Source organism: Micropterus salmoides, unplaced genomic scaffold (assembly GCF_014851395.1).
Source record: "Micropterus salmoides isolate LMB-PRFRI ecotype aquatic unplaced genomic scaffold, ASM1485139v1 Ms_hic_scaffold_12, whole genome shotgun sequence".
Taxonomy (NCBI): Eukaryota; Metazoa; Chordata; class Actinopteri; order Centrarchiformes; family Centrarchidae; genus Micropterus; species Micropterus salmoides.
Genome location: NW_024040263.1, coordinates 13,379,341 through 13,399,340, shown reverse-complemented (window position 1 = coordinate 13,399,340; position 20,000 = coordinate 13,379,341). Strand labels below are relative to the sequence as shown.

The following is a 20,000-nucleotide window of genomic DNA, read 5'->3' as shown; positions in this document are numbered from 1 at the left end:
GAAAAAAAGATCTATAACTTACAAGCCCACAGACATTACAGACACTCACAAACTGGCGGAGGAGCCCTGTGAGGCAGAGGTGATCTAGTTGGTCCATCTCTACTTCCCCTGTGTCTATAAAAAACCTGGTGTCACATAGTGAGATCTCCTGTCTCCTCTCCCAGACTATCCGACGAGGTGTCAACCCTTCTCAGCTCCACCTGACACAGAAGCCACATACCAAACATCCTCATTCCTGTTTCTGTGTTTCTGTGGGAGCGCATTGCTTGTGTTGTTGCCTTCCTATTTGTGGTTTCTCTGTTTGTCTATCGTGTTAGGACTTGTGCGCATGAACACACTAAATCACTGCACACGCAGAAGATCACACTTTGAGAAACAGAACCAGAGCAAATGGGAAATACGCTCTGTTCGCTCTGGCCTTCCTCGTCACACTGAGAGGCATTTGGTTCAAGCCTATTGCACTGACAATCAAAATGCCTCCTGTAATGCCATCATCATGTAGCAGCACCCGGGCGACTGTATTACACCCATTCAAAGGACACATAACTTTATTAACTCACACACAGCATGACATGTCTCTAAAAGCAGCAGGCCGCGCAGGCTGCCTGCCATCCTGATAACATAACTTTATTAGCCAGTCTATTGACACAGTCGCAGACAGCAAGCCCAATGAGTTCATTAAGTTGTTCATGGCTGGCCTTCAAAACAACACAACTTTATTACTAGCAGCACTGCCAGACATGAACACAGCAGCGGTTACTCTGTCTCAGCTGCCAAACAAGAGGTTTGGATTACAACATGGAGGGAAAGGATGAGCAGAAACAAAGAGGTGGATTGGAAAAGCGCCTTCCATCCATGTTCTGTCAAACACAAATACACAGCGGCCTTGTTTTTCACTCTCTCTGTAACTGACAAACTGGACAAATGAAAATGACAAAGAAGCTAATAACATCCCACACAGTAAAAGAAAGCTAAATTTATTGAGCCATGTACACCTACTGCCCATTGTTGTTGTTTTTGACAGATTTTCACAGAAAACACCCAGATATTTTAAGAGGAGCAGATTTGTTTAAAGCAATTTTCAGTTGTCTTTCCTGCTGCAAGAAGATGCTACAAGTACAGCTGAGTGAGTGACGAAGTGAAGAAAGGAAGAAAATACTATGCACCAGACTCCCTTGAAATAAATTTAAAATATTGCTAAATTACAGTGTTTGTGCTGTAAATGGTATTTTTAGAATCTTATTTTTTTTTGTACCACTGATTCTACTAAACAGAATTTCACTTATTTTCTAATATTCAAACTCAAAAACATTCCTGGATTCCTTTGAATTCTGAAAAAAATTTATCTGGTAAATAATCAGCCCATTTTTGCCTGAAAACCACAGGTGCAGGCAAATAAACAATAGATACCACATATTTCTGTTGCACAAATCTCATGGGTGCATTGAGCACATGTACACACACACACACACACACAGTTGGATTCCTTGACTCGGTACCATGTGGCATTTGCTTATTGAATGCTTTCCTCCGGAACACATTCATAATTTATGGGGAGATTGGATCTGTCTCCACAACACACCCATCCCGCCTCCCATCTTCTCCCCCATACCCCCTGCACCCCCATCTCTGTCAACCTCCCTCCATCTTCCAATAAACACTTCACTTACTGTGAGACAAACACAAAGCAGCAAAGTGCTGTTCTAATGCATGTGATTGAATTCAATCAACTTAGAAAAAATAAAATAAATTGATATCACTTTTGTTTTCTGTTTCTCTCTCTCCCTCCCTCCCTCTCTTTCTCTCTCTCTCTCTCTCTCCAGGGATTTCAGAGTAAGTGATGTTACTAATTGACCAATCAGGTTGCACTAACAAGGCTGTCAGACTGTGTTAGCATCATCCGCCAATCACGGCCCGCTGAGTTGTCTCCCTGGGCAACTGTTAGCCAATGACCTGCAAGAATCTGACTCGGAGCAAATGCAATCAACCACCAGAAGCTGATATACAAATTCAAAACACACACAAAGAGGAAAAGATGCACACACATGAACTCCAAAAGTCATGGAGGACAGTGATACTTTATTTACAAAGGGTGAATAATCATACGCGTGTGCGTTTGTGTGCACCACCACTCAAAAACCATGTTGCTCAGGAACAAAGACTTTGCTGCCCATTAGTGGCCAAAAGCTTGAGGGCAAGTACACACACACATACACACACACACACACACACACACTGAGATTTGTTCATTTCGATGTCTTTTAAGCATCTCTGCCCCGAGCATGCAAAAAGTAAGAGCAGCCTTTTTATGCTACCATATTAGTGTACTATGGTTCTTTCTCTCTTTTTCATCTTCTTCTCCACCTCTTTCTTTCAGTCTTCATCACTCTGTTGGTTCTTAACCTCATTTTCATCTTTTTTGTTTGCCCTCACTGACTGCCTCACATCTTCTTTCAACATCACTTTACTGCCTCTTTTTTTTTTTTATAAAACCACTTTTCTGTATCTTTGGACTCCCTCTGTCCACTTTTGTCTATCACCATCCAACCTGTCCTCCATTTTGGGGCATTTCTCAAACTTCTCTCAGTTTCGAACTTGTTTCCCTTGATGTCTCTTTCTTTTCTGTATATGTTTTCCTCTTTTGCCCGGAGCTAGAAGGAGATGTAAAGATGCCTTTGCTTTTAAGTGAAAGCGGGTTGCCTCTTCCTGCCCCAGTCATGGTCAGTGGAGCCTATGTTATTAACACACACACACACACACACACACACACACACGGGCACAGATTCAGCTTCTGTCCCTCGCCACAGTGGTAATCAAGGATTGACACACACTCACACACATATGCACAGGCAACTTGTTAGTATGTTAATTTTCACTGTGCATATGAATGATCATCTGAGTGCAAACACACACACACACACAGTGGCCATCTGCTCCAATGTGTGTGTGTCCGCATTATTGCTCTCCTTTAAATGTCACCTTTGTCTCAGGAGAGGAAACATTCTAGTCATTGTGAGAAAGATATTTTCTCTGAATCACATATACAGTATATGAACACACACACACATACGCACAGCCACAAACACGCACACACACATACCAGCAGTAGGAAAACCAGAGCCATGGGATCAGCGGGGAAAAAAACTGAGAGCATGACGATAGCTGACATTCCAGGGAATGCTGCAATACCTCATAACACACACACACACACACACACACACACACACACACTGAAAGAGAAGATGCTTGTGTAATGGAGACAGATAGAAGGGTAATCCCAATTTCATCTTTCCAGAAGGGTAGTGGATTAGAGGAGGATTAGGACTGTATCATGACAAGATTATGACATACATAAAGCTCTGCTGCACTAAGCCCATTTCTCCCTTTTCCGTCTTTTGTCTGTGTGTGTGTGTGTGTGTGTGTGTGTGTGTGTGTGAGTGTGTGTGAAAGAGAGAGAGAGAGAGAGTGAGAGTGTGCAATTGAGTGAATGAATGCATGTCTGCCCAAATACATTCTACAGGATGAAAACATGTAGAGCCTGCTGTTTCCTTGGGGAGAGAACAAAGTGTATATGCAGCCAAATGTGTACGTGTGTGTGTGCATGTGTTGTGGGGTGAACACTGGGTTTGAGGGGTTCAGATGTATTTCTGATGCTTCATACCACATATGGGTCACTGCTGCTGTCCCCCAAGGGAAGTAGGAGGGGTCAGAAATTAGGTTTCGGGGAGGGGGGAGACAGGCACCATCAGTGGTCTTAAATCAGCATTTTGAACAAGGTTCACTGAGCTTTCGAGAGACGAGACATTCGGTTGCGCAGGCGAAGCGGTGGATGAGCCTAGTTCAGTCGCTCGTGAATGAATTGCAATTAAGATGAGCACATGGAAGACTGTTATGAGCAGATCATCAAACAGACCACCGCAGGAGCGCACTAGACTTGGCTTGCACTTTGGGTGTGTGTACAGTAACAGTGCAGACGGCGTGGAGCTGTTAAGTTTATGGGCTATGTGAGAAGGTAGCAAAGAGAGGTCTGACAGTGTGTTGTTATTTTGGGTCCGGGGGTTCTTAGGTAACTGAAAGCCAGCGAGCCAGACAGATAGACAGACAGAGGGCCAGGCTGGGAGTCGACAGACAGACAGACAGACAGACATACAGACAGGAGTGGAAAGTTAAAGGACCTTAGCAGATTGAAAGTTTTAGCGTGTTAATTACACATCATGTATACTTTACATTTTTTGATTTTTCACTTTTCCAGGCATCTGTTATTTTTTTGTAAAATATGAAAACCAATTTGCTTTGCTTCAGTTGCTGAGTCATCCCAGCTGCATTTGAATTTGTATTAAACTTTCATCACAATGGTGCAGAGATACAGTGTAGACTTTTCAAATCACTCGGCAATAAAACTGCATATATGTGATATGTAGAAAATGGACCAATGAAACAATTAGTCACTTAATCTGCTTTTTACAATATGATGTGTCACAGAAGGAAAAGTACAGGTGAAAATAGTAAAATGAATGATGGTTGAATTCCATTTAGTTGCTCCAGTTTTAAGTCCCTGGTATTGTTAATGCAGGCTTGCTGTCACACTGTCACAGCTTCCTGGGACACTTGAATAAAAGAGCCATTATTAATGTCACTGTGCTTTTCGTACTACAGCAGAAGTCAAAACTTCTGCTGTAAAAAAAGCCAATAGGATAGTTGAAAGACTGAAATATAGACAAAAATGTAATAATTGATTAGTCAGTTAAATCATTTATCAAGCAAAAGTGCAAATCATTTTCCGGTCCCAACTTCATAAATATGAGAATTTGTAAAATATTACTGCTGGTAATACTGCTATTCTGTGTTTTGTCTTTATGTCCTCTGTGTTCTCTGTGACGGGAATGTTTTTAAACATGTTATAGACATTTAATCGTTGCATAGATTAATCAAAAAATGACATTAATGGATCAAAATAATCATTAGTTGCACCTTTATTTGCATGCACGAGTTATTGTGTATTTATACATGAGACACATCAACACGTCAACAGCGTGACAGCAACTTACATGTTTGCATTAGACGTGTAATATAACGTCAATATGGAACCAACACAATTTTGTGTTCCATCTAAAAGTATTTAAATCTGTGTCTTATGTCTTTTGTTATATTTAACTTATAACTTTATTAGAGGAATATTAATGGTCATGTACAAACCAACACATTTTGGCTTATTCAATAACAAAGGATAGACCACAAAGAGGAAGCAGGAAAGATTTGTTCACATTCATTTTCTTTCCTTCAATCAATACCCACTTTAAGTAAAGGCGAGATCAAGGGAGAGGAATGGGTGCGAACAGAAGGACTGAGCTGTTTGAGAAATGGAGAGGGCACAAAAGCAACATGAAGAGAGGGATGAAGGATGGCATTGGCACGGTGAGAGGGGGGCATATTATGACATCAGATGTCGTTAACCAATTAGACGGGGTGTTGCAGGAGAGTGGTTCCAGCGGCCACTAAAAGCCTCAGTGTCACTGACCTCAGGAAGAGAGAATTTAATAACAAACAATCTCTCTTTCTCTTTTTTCCCTCCTCATTGTTTCTTCTGCCGACAGCCACTTCAGTAATGGCCGCCTTTCACCTCTTATTTACGTTGAGCTGAGCAAACCTGCCCATTTAGAGCACCGAGTAAGAAACCTGAGGCCCTGGCTTCTTAAACTGTGTGTCAACACCGCGGACTGTTTGCTGGTTGCTGCTGGGTTTCCACCTGACCAGATTATCAATTAGCTTGAATGAGTTTCTGTCAAAAGGTGAGAGTGCAGAACGATCTCATTCGATGTTGAACTGGAAAAAAGGTTAAGCAACGCTTGTCTGTTCCTCACTGTGAGTGAGTCAAGTTTACTGAGGAAACTGGGAAGATGATACAGGCTTCTATGAAGAGAGATTTACAGTATGTTTATGTTTCAATCCATTTCATTACAGATGAGGAAATCTCTTTCTTTGAAACCCCCTTGTTCATGTAAAAAGACAATCTGTCCCAGAGCTTATGAGCATTCTCACAAACACACACACAAGTGTAGTTACAGCGCGAGAACAGCTGAGCTTTAGATTGCTCCAAAATCCCCTGTGACCATGAGTTTGGGCTAAGGGGGGTGAAATAAACTTACCACCTGCTACTGGTAGTCCACACACACACACACACACACACACACTTTCCCCTAACATCTGCCACTGCAGTCCCTTGTGTTTTGCCAACACCGGAAACTTTCAGACTAATAGTCACAGCTCAAGGCAGTGCTTACAGTTTCCCAGCTTTTAATGGCTGTTCGCCTTACATCATTAATCCATATCAATCACCATAAACACACACACATACAGCCACATACACGCAGAGTGCACATGCAGCGGGATATCTATCACTGAGCTGTTAAAGTTTAGAGTGAGAGAGCAGCGAGATGGAGGCAAAGAAAAAGTCATTCAAAAGAGAAGAAGTACCTGCAGCACTCAAAATAACACAGTAATAATAATAATAATAATAATCTTTGATTTTTGTTTAGCCCGTCAGAGCTGATTTAACTGCATGGTCTTTTTATAGGAACTGTGTTGAAATATACTATTATCTCATGTAAGTCTGTTTTCATATTTAATGTAGAGACAATATTTGTTTGTAAAATGAATAAAACGATTAATTGCCAGTATACTTGCTGATTGATTTTCTCTCGATCAGCCATGGTAATAGATTAATTGACTAGTCATTTCAGCTCTATTATATGTAAAGCTACATCATTACATTGCAAATCAATAAACATGGCTAACTCACAGAAATGAAATGATGGGCATTTTACTAACAAGTGTAAATAATTACATTAAATCATCATATCACAAGCAATAAAACATTAAATGGTCTTTGTCTTCAGTGCTATCTTTCCTCATACATACAATAACTTGTAATTACACCGTAGGTGTTTCACAGCTGTAAAGTGTAGCCTACTAGCCAAAAAAAATTGTGCATCATAAAGAGACTCCAATGGGACTGTGTGAAACACACACACACACTCACATACTCAAGCAATACACAGCGATCAAACGTTCAGCCCCTCTCTTCTGACTCTCTTTCATCTTTGCATGCTAATTAACCTTGACCTGAAACCTCCCAGCGCTTAATTGCTACTATGGAAACGACTGCCATTTGCAGAACTGCCCCACCACCACCACCGCCACACACACCAAACACACTGTTCAATTAGACCCATCCATTCTGCTTGACTAGCAACAGTCATCACCATCAGGCCATCAGATATCACCTGTCTCTGTCTGTTTCTGCCCCAGCGACTCACAGAGATGAAGAGGAGCTGGAGGCGGAGAGGAGGAGGAACGCACAAAGAGATGGTAAAAAGAGTGTACATGGTCTGTGAATAGAAATAGGACAAGTAAGGATCTGTAGTGGTCCTCAGATCCTTTAAGTAAGTCCTTAAGTAAAAGTACCAATACCGCAATGTAGAAGTACTCCATTACAAGTAAAAGTCATGCATTCAAATTAAGTAAATGTACTTAAATGTACCTAAAACACCAACAGGTACTTAGTAAAATGTCTCCTGTGACTGATATAACATTATTAGACTGTTAATACTGACACATAAATGTGTAAGCTGCATTTTACTGTTGTAGCTGGTTGAGGTGAAGCTAGTTTTAAATACTATATATATTAGGGCAGCAACTAGTGATTATTTTCATTATCCATTAATCTGACTATTGTTAATTCGATTTGTTATAAGAAAAAGAAGAGGAAAAGTCAAACACCAGAAGTCCAACACCCAAACATATTCAATTTACATTTATACATGACAAAGAAAAAGCAGCAAATCCTCACATTCAAGAAGCTGGAATTACTGAGAATGTGTATTTTCCCACTATTTTTACATGAAATATGACTGAAATGATGATCAAAATAGTTGCAGATTATCTTTCTGCCAATAGACTCTTTCATTAATATACTAATAATTTCAGATCTGCTATATGTACACTTAGGTGGTTTAATCCAGTGGTTCTGGTGCACTGAAAAGAAAGAGTTTGCTTCAAGAAAAAAAACCCCTTTTAATAAAGAGAGAGTCTGAAGGCAAAAGAAGTCACAGAAGTGAAGACAGGAGAAAAGCAGCCTAGTCAAAACGCTGTAAAAGTCAGCCAAGCCAACCCAATGCCTGCTATCTCCTGAGAGAGCTGATTGAGGGAAATGAAGCAGGAGACGGGAGCCATCATTTTAGAAATGCAGATTCAAAGTATTTCCCTTCGTCTGTCTCATACCAGCTCCAGGATGACACACTGGGACAATAAAATACACACATGCTTATGTGCTCAGTTGAAATGAGGCTTGTCATGCTTATACGACACTGAACTTACGAACCCCCACAAACCTGCATGGGAGCAGCACACACAACATCGGGATTATTACTTGTGGGTTTTTGTCTGAACATGCAGGTTGTCAGGCGGTAATGTGTTGTGGTTAATAACCCTTTCCTTTCCTCCCTCCTTCCCTCCCCCTCCATGCCATCACTCTCTCCCTCCTCTCTTTTCCTCCCACTTTCTGTATTCCAGGTGCTGAAGGGTCACAGCACACACACACACACACACACACACACACACACACACACACACACACACACACACACACACACACACACACACACACATTATACTGCACCCAAATCATCTTAGCCAAGCCTCTAGCTTGCTCGAAGTTGACTGCACTGCTGCTGCCACTGTGGATTTTATTGATTGCCAGTCAGTCAAGTTTAAGAAGTAAAGTTGGATGTCTTTATGACACTAATATGAACAGAGTTTTATCAAGAACATTTTTGTGCTGATGTGTTGGGTGCAGGGCTGTCTGTATTATCTAAGTTCTGATCACAGTGTGTTAAACTTTACAAATGCTAGCTCATTCTTTATTTAGATAATTAAAAGTAATTTTGGTCATTTATTCATGTATTTTATGCAGCAAAAGATTGTGTGCATCTGTTTGTACAAGATGCAAACACAGATTTATTTGAGAAGCGTGTTTTTTATTTTATTTTATTGTTATATTTTAGGAAAACATAATTTTTGTAGAAAAACATGATTTAAATAGTGAATCTGGTAATTTTCTAATATATTTGATGTAGGAAAAGTTCTTATACAGTTGTTCATGTGAAAACATTATTTTGTTGAACAAAAGAAAAATAGATTTTTGTAGAAAAGCTCAATTAAATAGTAGTTTTGACAATTTTCCCATATATTTTCTTTTGTGGAAATGTTTTTGACATGTTTGTGTAAAAATCAACCAACCAGCAGATGCACTTGACACTTGAGAAGTTTGGTTTATTGTGCTAAATTAAAATATGCTAATGGCAAAGCACAGTAAAGTTCAAATAAAGAAGTTATGGGCAGGTGAACATTCAGCTTGTCTCCCATCTCCCTGTGAGTTTTAGCAAAATAATGGGAACAACAGAAATACAAGTTTTACTAGCACTCCACACTCTTTTCTCTCACAAATCTACAGCTCACACTGTCCAGTACTATATAAAACAGATTTAGCTGCTAAGATGTCTGGGAAACACCAACTGTTACCTAGCGGGTCACTAAGGCAACTCTGATAGGAATCTAATGTGTCCTGTTGAACACACACTGACAGAAACCCACCCACCCAGAGCGCTGCTTGTAATTATTAGAGCTGTAAAACAGGCTGACATCATAGCCTTGGGTTGCTCATTCCCTTGTTCCCTATCTTTCAAACTATATTTTAGTTACGTGTGTGTGTATGTGTGGGTGTGTGTTGTGCATTCAGAAGTAAATTGTCCAGGTGTTTAGGCTGTTTTCTTACTTTCACTTCTGCCTTCTGTCTGTAACAACCTGGAACAGACCAGCTCCTCCCAAAAAAATTTAACTAAACTTTATTTTCTGCAGAACTCTAATGAGCTGCTACACACGCTTATAAAATACCTAAATGGAGAGCTCGAAGTCTGATGGAGAGAGCAACAGGTGGTGATAAGATAAATTAAATGAGGGGAAATTTAAGGCCGGCCAAAGCAGTAAACATAAAGAAGTTGTTATTATCATTTTAGCTGCTGCTGTTACTGAGCTGTAATGTGAAAGGCATTCAGGATTTTGAATGAATTAAGACACATAAAAATGCAATGACAATTAGATGACAATGGCAAGGAAAGAAGAAATGCTACAGTAGAAAGACGGAGCTTCACTAAAAGTTTTCAGTAGCTACATAAGATGAGATGCAGAAAATGAAACGAAACGAAAAATGTCATTTGTAATTCAGAAAAAAAATTTGAAAATTGAATAATGAAAAACTGTCTCACATTGTCTGGTCCAATGTTGAGGGGGAAAAAAAATGCTCTTTCTGAACACAAAATTATGTCCGCCGATGAGCTGTTAAGAAGCAGACAACCCAACTTCTAATATCTGACCTCTGACCCGGGAACAGGAAGAAACCTGCACACACACACAAACAGATATTTTTATCCTCTGTATCACCTCTTGTTTCTCCCTCCGTCTCCCCTTCAAGTCTCTCCCTCTTCTGTGTTTCTGCCAAAAGTTTGTAAGTCTTTGTATTATCATCGCATTGAACATCGTATTTTTGGTTCAAGTGTGGTTCACACACACACAAAACACACACACACACACACAAAACACACACACACACACACACTCATACATGAAGCCATCTAAGCGTGTGAAATATTTAAGAGGGCCAGTGGGGGGCAAAAAAAACACTGTTTCGTTTTTGTGAAAAAGTGAAGAGAGAGACCAAGAGCTTCAAGAGAAACCAAAACAGCTCTCCTTCGACTCGGCCCATTTAGACCCATTTAGAGCCAACACACTTTCAAGAGAGCGAGACTGAAGCAAAGAGAAAAGAAAAGAGAGGAAGCACATGAGTACCCAGTTATTGTTATTACCAGACAGAGGAACAGACAGATGAAGTGTGAGGAGGAAGGAGTGATATGATATGATCAGAGTCCTAACTTGTCTTTGCATAGTTTAGCTGATCACTCTTTCAGATAGCATCTGTTTTATCCTGCATTACCCAATCTTCCTGGCATCCTCGGTGTGTGTGTGTCTGTGTGTGTGTGTGTGTGCGCGCACACGAGCGTGTGTGTTCCCCGTGCCTGACACTTGCTGAGAGGTCAGGGTTCTTAAGAGCAGCCGTCCAATTACGGGGTGGCATGGTGTTACCGTAGAGATGAGAGAAAACTGTAATTGGATAATGACACATCAGGGTTGGAACCTGTCATTAGACACTGGCAAGGGCGCGCACACATTTGGGTATGTGCACACACACACACAGATCGGGTACCAACCTGTGATTACAAACCTGCTGATCTATCACCAGCCTGCAGCTACAGAGCTACAGTCACACTTTCTTTCTTTTTCTCTTTCCGTCTCTTCACAAATCCTTCATGGTTCATCTCCTCTGACTCTGACAATAACACTTATTTTATGTATTCATATGTTTTCATTTTTGAATTTCTATCTATGACATCCCACAAGCTGTTTTTAAAACACAGGAAATTCATTTAAAGCCACAGTGACTGATGTGTTGTGGGTCTGATTCTGGCCTGAGTCCTCACATTATGTAAACATAGTGCGTTTTAATGAGCCTGGGTCGCCATGGTCAGCTCAAACACACTCAGCTTTTGATGAAATAATGTGAGAGGCTCTAAACTTGTGAGCAACATCTCTGGGAGGAATCACCGGTCAGCTCCCAGTTTCCTCTCTTGGTTTCTACTGCATCATTACCCTGGATGAGGGTCTTGCATAAGCCTCTCCAAACCAATGTGTTCGGGGGAGAGAGATGGGTAGGAGAGTGAAGAGGGGAGTGTAGGCAAGAAAGAGTTTGAGAGGGAAAAGACTTAAGAGAAAGGTGCTGGAAAGAGAAAGAGAAAGATAATAGAGGACCCAGGAGAGAGAGAGACAAGGAGGGGAAGAAAATGGGGGTGCAAAAAAAGACCAAGCGAGCAGGAGAGGCAGAGAGGGAGGGCGGAGAGGTTTTCTTTTGTGGTGGTTGGGGAGTGACTGGGGTGCCAATCGAGTAGCCAGCGATGACGGTCCCACTGGAGAATGCCGGCTATGCCAGTGGAGTGGCACTAATGGAGCCAGAGAGGGGATGCAGTTGCCTGCCCTGGAGGAGGGATATTGTGCAACTGGACAAGGCAGCTTGACACGGAGCCAAGATGGAGGATTAGAGGGGAGGGAGGGAGGCACCCAGGGCAGAGAAAGACAGCCATGTTAGGTCTGCTGACTGATTGACATAAACTGAAACCTTTCTGTTCCATTTGACTGGTGAGACTGTGAGCGCTCAAAGTTTCTAGTTTTTGTTCAAGTTTCTGAAAGAGCAGACAGAGTGAGTTTTCTCTGTGGATAAGCATAAATCACCCCTACAGTTTCCCCCTTCAGTAGCTTTCAAGGTTGTACAATTCCTTTATTCCACGCAGTGACAGTGTGATATTTTCAGTCTCCTTGTGTTTCAGCTCTTTGATGACTCTATAGGATGTTTACAGTGAGACAAATTTTCAAACCCAAGACAGAAGTTGGCATATTGTGCATGTCTTCACCAACACTCAGCCAGACATATTCGATATATTTGGACACTTCCACAAGATGTTCTGCCATAGTGGGAACATTGATGCTGAGCACCAATCAGAGTTCAGCAACACTTGATGTACCACTGTCAAATCACACCCACACACAATGGAGTTTTAAACTCTTAATAAGTAATAACTAAGAAATACATAATAACTACTTATTTCTAATTAAGTCAAATTAATGTTCCAGAAAAATAGGGTTTGAATGATGGACTGAACAATGTGAATTTGTGGCTGGCCCGCCTCTGCTTGTTAAGGGGTTAATTCCTCATAACTTGCCTCCTCATCACTCTATACAAAACACACACACAAACACACTACCATCACCATCACCACCACCACCAACAACAACAACTGCGAAGCCACTACAGCCCCCCCACCCCTGTTCATGGAAGCACACAGCAAGGGGTCAATATTGCTGAGTAGCTGTGATTGGGGTGAGTAGAGGAGCGTTGCATGATGAATTGTCCTGATTACTCCATAATCCCCCTCATAATTCACAGGCCAGGCCGACTCATCCATCAATACGGGGCCTGGATCCATATCTGCAGATACCCTGGAGAGACAAACTGCTGCAGAGGGAGAAGGAGGGCAACAAGGAGTGACAGGAAATAAGCGGACAAAATCTACATCCTGCTGGTTTCTCAGCTGTGTCACACCAGCGTTAACGTTGTGTTATTAAGTTAAGCACTGAGGCTAAAGTGAATGAGAAGAGGAGAGGAAGTAGACTTATAAAGACATGAGGGATGTGGAGAGGATGCAGGATGGTTTAGCTGCTTTGTTGGGAGGTATTACCGCACACGGTGACCCTTAATCACACAGAAGTAAGACAAGGAAATGCTTTGATGATCTAGAAGACCTCACACGCACACACACACACTCTGCTATCGTAACTACCTGCTTCCAGGTAAGATCTTCCTGGCGTTGGATAGGTATGTAAACCCCCCACCACCACCACCAGTAATCCACACTCACGGACACGCACACACCTGGGCACTTCTTTCTGACAGACATGCTGGCTCCAGGCTTCAGGCTACCTGCCATCTACAGTAAGTACTGACATACCTCTCTCCTCTTGTTTCCTCATGACTCTCCCCTCTAGCTCTCCTCCTTTTTCAACTTTCTCTGTCCCTCACTTGCTACCACTTCTTTGCTTTGTTTTTTTCTTTTCACAGCTAGCCCACAACACAGAAAACGCTCCTGTCTTCACCTCAGTAAATTCCTCCCTGCTCTTTTTTCCACACCATTTAAGAGAGCAAACACATCTCTAATCTTTCCTTTAAATACCCTTCATTCATTCGGTCGTTATCCGCCCCTCCTCTCTCTGTCTCCTTTTCTAGGCGTAACTCTCGCTCGTTGGGTAATCTGATGGGCAAAGCAGCCCCATCACTGCTGGCATGTCCATTATCCTGGATATCTCATCGGCTGACACTGATGTTCCCTGACCTTTCACCTGTGAGCTCTGAACTTTGGTACTCACACACCCTGGGCGACAGGTGATTAATTGGACTGCATTCAGCATACCTAATTGAGCAACATAAAATGGAGATTTGACAAGAGATATTGCATTATGAAAAATGTCAGGAATTTCTTTAAAATTTTTTACATCTAATATATTTGGTTTGTCAGGTTTTATTTTTCAGGTTAAGAAGTAATATTGACATGAAAAGCACTGTTTATCATTTGTATTTTGAAAGAAAGCAGATGTTTTTTTAATGTTTAAAAGTTTCTTTACTGCTAAAACAATTCACATTTACTGCAAAGATCACGCAGTTTGAAAAAGATATTTTATTGAAATGATTTAGGATGCCACTAACTTTGATGTCATATATGTTTGGTCAATCACTTTCCAAAGATAATATTAGATTAGATCAAACTTTGTTGCCAATCCATGACAAAGTGAGTTAGTATTGGTACAAACAAAGAAGTAGAATGTCCTTAACTTGGAACAAAGAGTAAGAGTCTGCTTATGTTTTCCCCATGAATAAAGAGTTTATGATTCATTGTTCCTTTTCATGTCATGTTGACAGAGTTTTTGTCAAAGCACAGCTGTGATATGTCTAATAAGCCTTTTGTACAGAGCGGACAGTGGTCTCAACAGGGACTGCAGACTCTTTATATTAGATGGAGATAAAAACTGGGTGCACAAAATAGTATAAACAACTCTAAGCAATACAATTCAAAAGCACCACAAACACCAACCTCCAAAATTATCATAAAGTTGAATAAACACACAGCTTAAACAAAAACAGCACTTTTAAATGAGTTTTAGCTAGGTCTAGCAAATAAACTGGCAACTAAGTGTATATAATGCCATCTTCCACTGCTGCATTTGTGTAGTGTTCTGCTATTCTATGTATAACTGTTCTGTTTCCAGATTTAAAAAAAGAAGCTGCACAGAGCGGCTAAGCATAATCCACAAACACACACACATCCATTCAGAAACAAGTTAGCTCTAGCAGAGGTAAAAGTCAAGCAGGGCGTTTCATATCTTTACATTCTGTCTGTATAACATAATCTTTTGTACTGGTTCGCTCTGAATAATGCCAATTCGTCTTTGGCAAGCCCTCTCCAAATCACTTGAGAATGAATTACAGCATTGTGTTGGGATCTGAATGGCCAAATCACTTCTTAGGAATGAGTGGCCTTGAGCAATTCAGATAGGCAGTCATGTGATTCATACGATGGCAAGCGAGTGAGTCACTGACACTCAACACCTCAACACACTGTTATAACTGTTGGTTCGCACTCAAGACGATTCATAATGTGTACACAGATGACATGGAAATATCTGAAAACACTCCACCAAGAGAAAGAAAAATAGAAACACTATTCGCATTTTCCCGTTTGGCTGGATAAGATCTGTGTGATCCAAGAGTCCTAATGAAAACATTTCTTGGACAATCTGTCTTTGTAAACGCTGAAAAGATCTGAAAAGAGCTATTTTCTTGTGTGCGTGTGAGAGTTTTTATATCTGTTAAAGTGCATTCAGAGAAACGGGAGGGGGCAGGAAATATTGCTGAATGGTAAAGCGGTGTGTTTGTGCCAGTGTGCGTCTATGTTTGTTAGATAGAGAGAAAAAAAAGAAAGAAAGAAAGAAAGAGAGATGGAGGAACAGACAGTGTGAGGGGACGGGAAAGAGAGAGAGAGGCCCATCCACAGACGCCTCGGGCTGCAAAGGCTTAACTTCATTTCCTTGGACAGATATAATGGCAGAATATTTGCATATCCTATGTACACAAAGTCAGGGGCCAAATATATTCTCATCCAAAACATTGCAACTAACCTTGCTACCATCAGATAGTGATCTTTTAAAGGCAGCAAACCAAACCCAAATAATCCCTTTCAACATAAACTGGAATAACCAGAAGCAGAAGTTTAGTTTTTCCTGTTTGCCCCACCCCCATGAACATCACGAAAGGGTCAGTGTGGCCTTGATGTGAGTGATAGAGACTAATTTAAAAGATAACAGTGTATCAAATAATTACTATGGATGAGAAAACATGATGTGCAACAACTTTCCCTAATCTACTGACAGATTACCACTGAAAAAGTTAATTTCTAAAAATCTACAGGGGTATTTATGAGTTCTGGCACAGCTTCTATTTGCAAAGCGCATGGAGAATGAAAGCAGACGTAGCAGATCAAAATTCCAGCAAGACTTCGTTGTCGTGCTTTGGGGACCAACTTTATCATAAGACTGACATGTTTTTGCCTGTGGCGTTCAAAAGGGTCGCCATACAACTCTTTACAGAGAATATCAAAATATAAAAGGCAAAGTAATCAGCCAGAGGAGTAAGTATTTTATCCTAATTATCACATTTGAAAAACACATTTTGGGAAAAAAGTATGAATAAAGAGAATAGAATATGTTTCTATACAGACAATTTGCAATAGAAAATCCAGTTTGAAGGGAAGAAAATGCTCCCAAACTTTTTTCAGCGTATAGAGGAAGAGAAAGATTGCATTCTTGGACAGGACGTGTTTAGTTTATTAACATTTAGCTGATACTTTCCCTAACTGATCTCTCCAGTGTCAAAGTCCTGCACTTTGTTTGCACAACGTCCAGCCTGACCACCTCCCTGCGACATGCCAAGATATACAAGAAAACGTTTCACTACAAAAGATGTTGCCATTGAACGTAATCCAGCAGTTTCTCTAAAAACATTATTCCTAAATGTGACTCTCAATTATAATACACAATAAAATTCCTTTAAAAATGCTATATATACATCTTCCAGTGGCTGCTCAGTTAATCACTGTGTATATGTGATTGGAGCTGTTTTATTTATTTAGTTTTTTAAACAACTGTCTGATTTAATTGTTCTTCATTTGTTGTGTGATGATCCTGATAAAGGACACAGACCAAAACATGTTTGTCTCATGGTAAAGTTGTTCTAAATACAACAATTGTTTGATCTTAGAATAAAAACTCTCTTTATAAGCTTAATTTGTTGTGATTTCTGTTAATGAGACAGAGGAGATTTGCCCCTCCTTACTTCTATATATCACCTCCTGCTTAGATCTCCTGACTTGAACATTCTTCACCTTTGACCTCTGTGGGACCCAGAGGTCGTTGTCATGGTGGCAACTAAAACGCCCAACGCTCTCTGTCTTAATTAAAAAGCATTATTTACACAGAGAAAATTTCATTTTCTTTCCCTTTGACCTCTCTCTTCCTTTTCCTTTCTTCTCCTCATCATGCTCCCTCTGTGTTAGTTAACTGTCGACACGGTGGGAAAGCGCCTGCGCTCTTGTGACGCATTGTGCTGAGCCTGTCGTCTCAGCCGAGGTGGTACGTACGTGTGTGTGTGTGTTCGTGTGTGTGTATGTGTGTGTGCAGCAGGGTTAAGCTCTCACAGAAGACAAAGCCACAACCTTTGAGGCTGCTAAGCAACAATACTGCCTGGTAAAGCCTCATCAGGGCACAGTTTAGCAGAGGATTAAGGACTATTACACACACATAAACACACACACACACACACACACACACAAAAACGAAGCTTCATCAACTAATTAATTCAAACCCCATACCACTTTAACTCAGGTTTAATGTGTGTCTGTGAGACCTTAAGCCCACTTATTTTCCTCCTCTCAATCAATTTGTCCATGATGACTTTCATTCTCAGTGGAATGATGATGAAGGACTGAGGTACAACTAACTTTCCTTCAATTTATCTTCCTCTCCTGCTCTCTCTCTCTTACACACACATCAATATCTCTTCATCTCTCACTTTGTCTGCACTCAAGAAAATCAACATATGAAAGCCAATGTTTTAAGCAAAACACACCTGAACTTGATACAAAACACCAAAAGACATGAAGTTGATAAAGTAACCTGGAAAACATTTACTGAGGGACATTTTCCAGACGATGCAGGAAAAGAACACACACACACACACAAATACCACAAACACTGTCCCATCAATCTTGCTTCATACTCAAGCATAACCAGACTTTTCAGCTGTGGAATCACTGACCCATTCTCTTATCCTCCCATCACCCCATCCCTTCATCAACCCCTCTTTCATCTCTCCTTCTTTCATCTGATTTCTGTCCAGCAAAGAGGGAAGAGAGAGAGAGAGAGAGAGAGAGAGCTGGCAGGGAAAATGGAGAAGAGAGGAGAGGAAATGCCACACAAATTATTTGTTCACCTTTTGCAAAGTATGAAGTGTATACATAAGGCATGAAAAACATGTAGACAAAGGAGGCAACAAATGAGATAAATAAAATGTATCAAATAATAATAGACAAAGAAGTAAACATTATAATAAAGTGACAATATAGTAACAAATAAACAGACCCAGATCTAACAACAGAAAGTGTGGTAGAGAGAAAACAAGATACTAGTTTAAAGATGACTAAACTGAAAGTTTATTTAAAAAATCACCATAAAGTTGAATCAGCATCTCTGTTTCAACAAAAACTGAACGTTATAACTTTTATGAAGGCAGTATTCTTGTATTAGACTACATTTGTTTTAGCTAGTTATACCTAATAAAACTGAGTGTAGGTATTTATCAAGTTGGTGTGTCAGTAGTATGATGTCTCTAATCCTGTGTGTCTTGAGCTGTGTCTGATATCACTCATTCAATAATCCCTAAATAATTAACTCTATAGTGAGCAGTATATCAAGATTTCAGACACTTTAAGTCATCATCGTGTTGAGTCATCACCTACAGGGTGTAGAATCACACAACATTCATTTTCTAATCTATAAAATACAACACGTTGCATTGCGGGATGTAAGAATAAAGTTTCATCATAGAAATAGAAATAGAGGGAACTATACAGTGCATAAATCTCACACTCTATTCGGAAACTGAAACAAAATAGCAGGTGTAAGGAATGAGGTCTGGACTTCATGTGTTATTCCTCACTGTTCTGTAATTATGTGTAATGTCATGCTCACATAAACATAATATAATATCAAACAAACTAAAAGAAGCTAAACTAAACTACAAGATAGTGGCGTTGGAAGTTCTGATTTGTTCGATAACCAAGACCATGATTATTCCCTGATCAAACAGTGTTTCAGTTGTCTACACCGAACAATGTCATACTTACTGGTTTAATAACAAATAATAAGTGTCCTCTAAAATGTATGACATATCTCACACCTAACCTCAGCCCAGTTTAATTTAGCCCTCAAAGCCCTAAACCACGGTGCTGAGCAAAGGTTAAACACATCCAGTAAATACTCTCTCTCTCTCTCTCTCTGTGTCTCTCTCTCTCTCTCTCTCTCTCTCACACACACACACACACACAGATTTTCCAAGCCCCCAAAAAGTGAAAACATAATTTCCATAATAACATGTTGAGCAAGTGTTCATTTATAGCAGTACTGTTGCAAGAACCAAAGGCAGTCCAGTTCGCACATACCATCTGACCTCTATATAAAACTTACAAGATCCCACTTCAGAGGTTCTCAAGAGTTTCTTGCTGTGTTTTCTAAATACACAAAATACACCGTAGGGGGTGCAGAAGCAGACATAAGATTGAATATTGACCAAAACAGCCCAAAATACTATTGGCTTCGCCTTCGTGGTTGTCAGTCATTCTGAATGACTTCCATACGTCTGACAAATCTGCTTGCAGCTTTGTGGCTGCAATGGCGCCAGCTTGGTATTTTTCTTTTTTCATTGTCATTTAGCAATTTTCTGTTTCTGTTTCTGAGTTTTGTTACTTTCTCTGTCCACTGTGGGTTTCACATTGTGCTATATGTTAATGGGGGGAAAAAACACTTATAACGCAACATCATAAATGCTGTTTGGCTGAATTAAGTGAGCTTGTTCAGTGAAGATTTGCAGCTAACAAGCAACCCTCTGCTAAACATGCTGACACGCACACACATACACACACACTCAACATACATATTGATACACATACACACAC

At 40.4% G+C, this 20,000-nt stretch overlaps 1 protein-coding gene across 2 annotated transcripts in view; it reads right to left on the bottom strand.

Moving 5' to 3' along the window:
* The window catches only part of slit2 (slit homolog 2 (Drosophila)), a 96,609-nt gene that overhangs the window by 65,550 nt on the left and 11,059 nt on the right, over window positions 1–20,000 (bottom strand). The window lies entirely within an intron of this gene.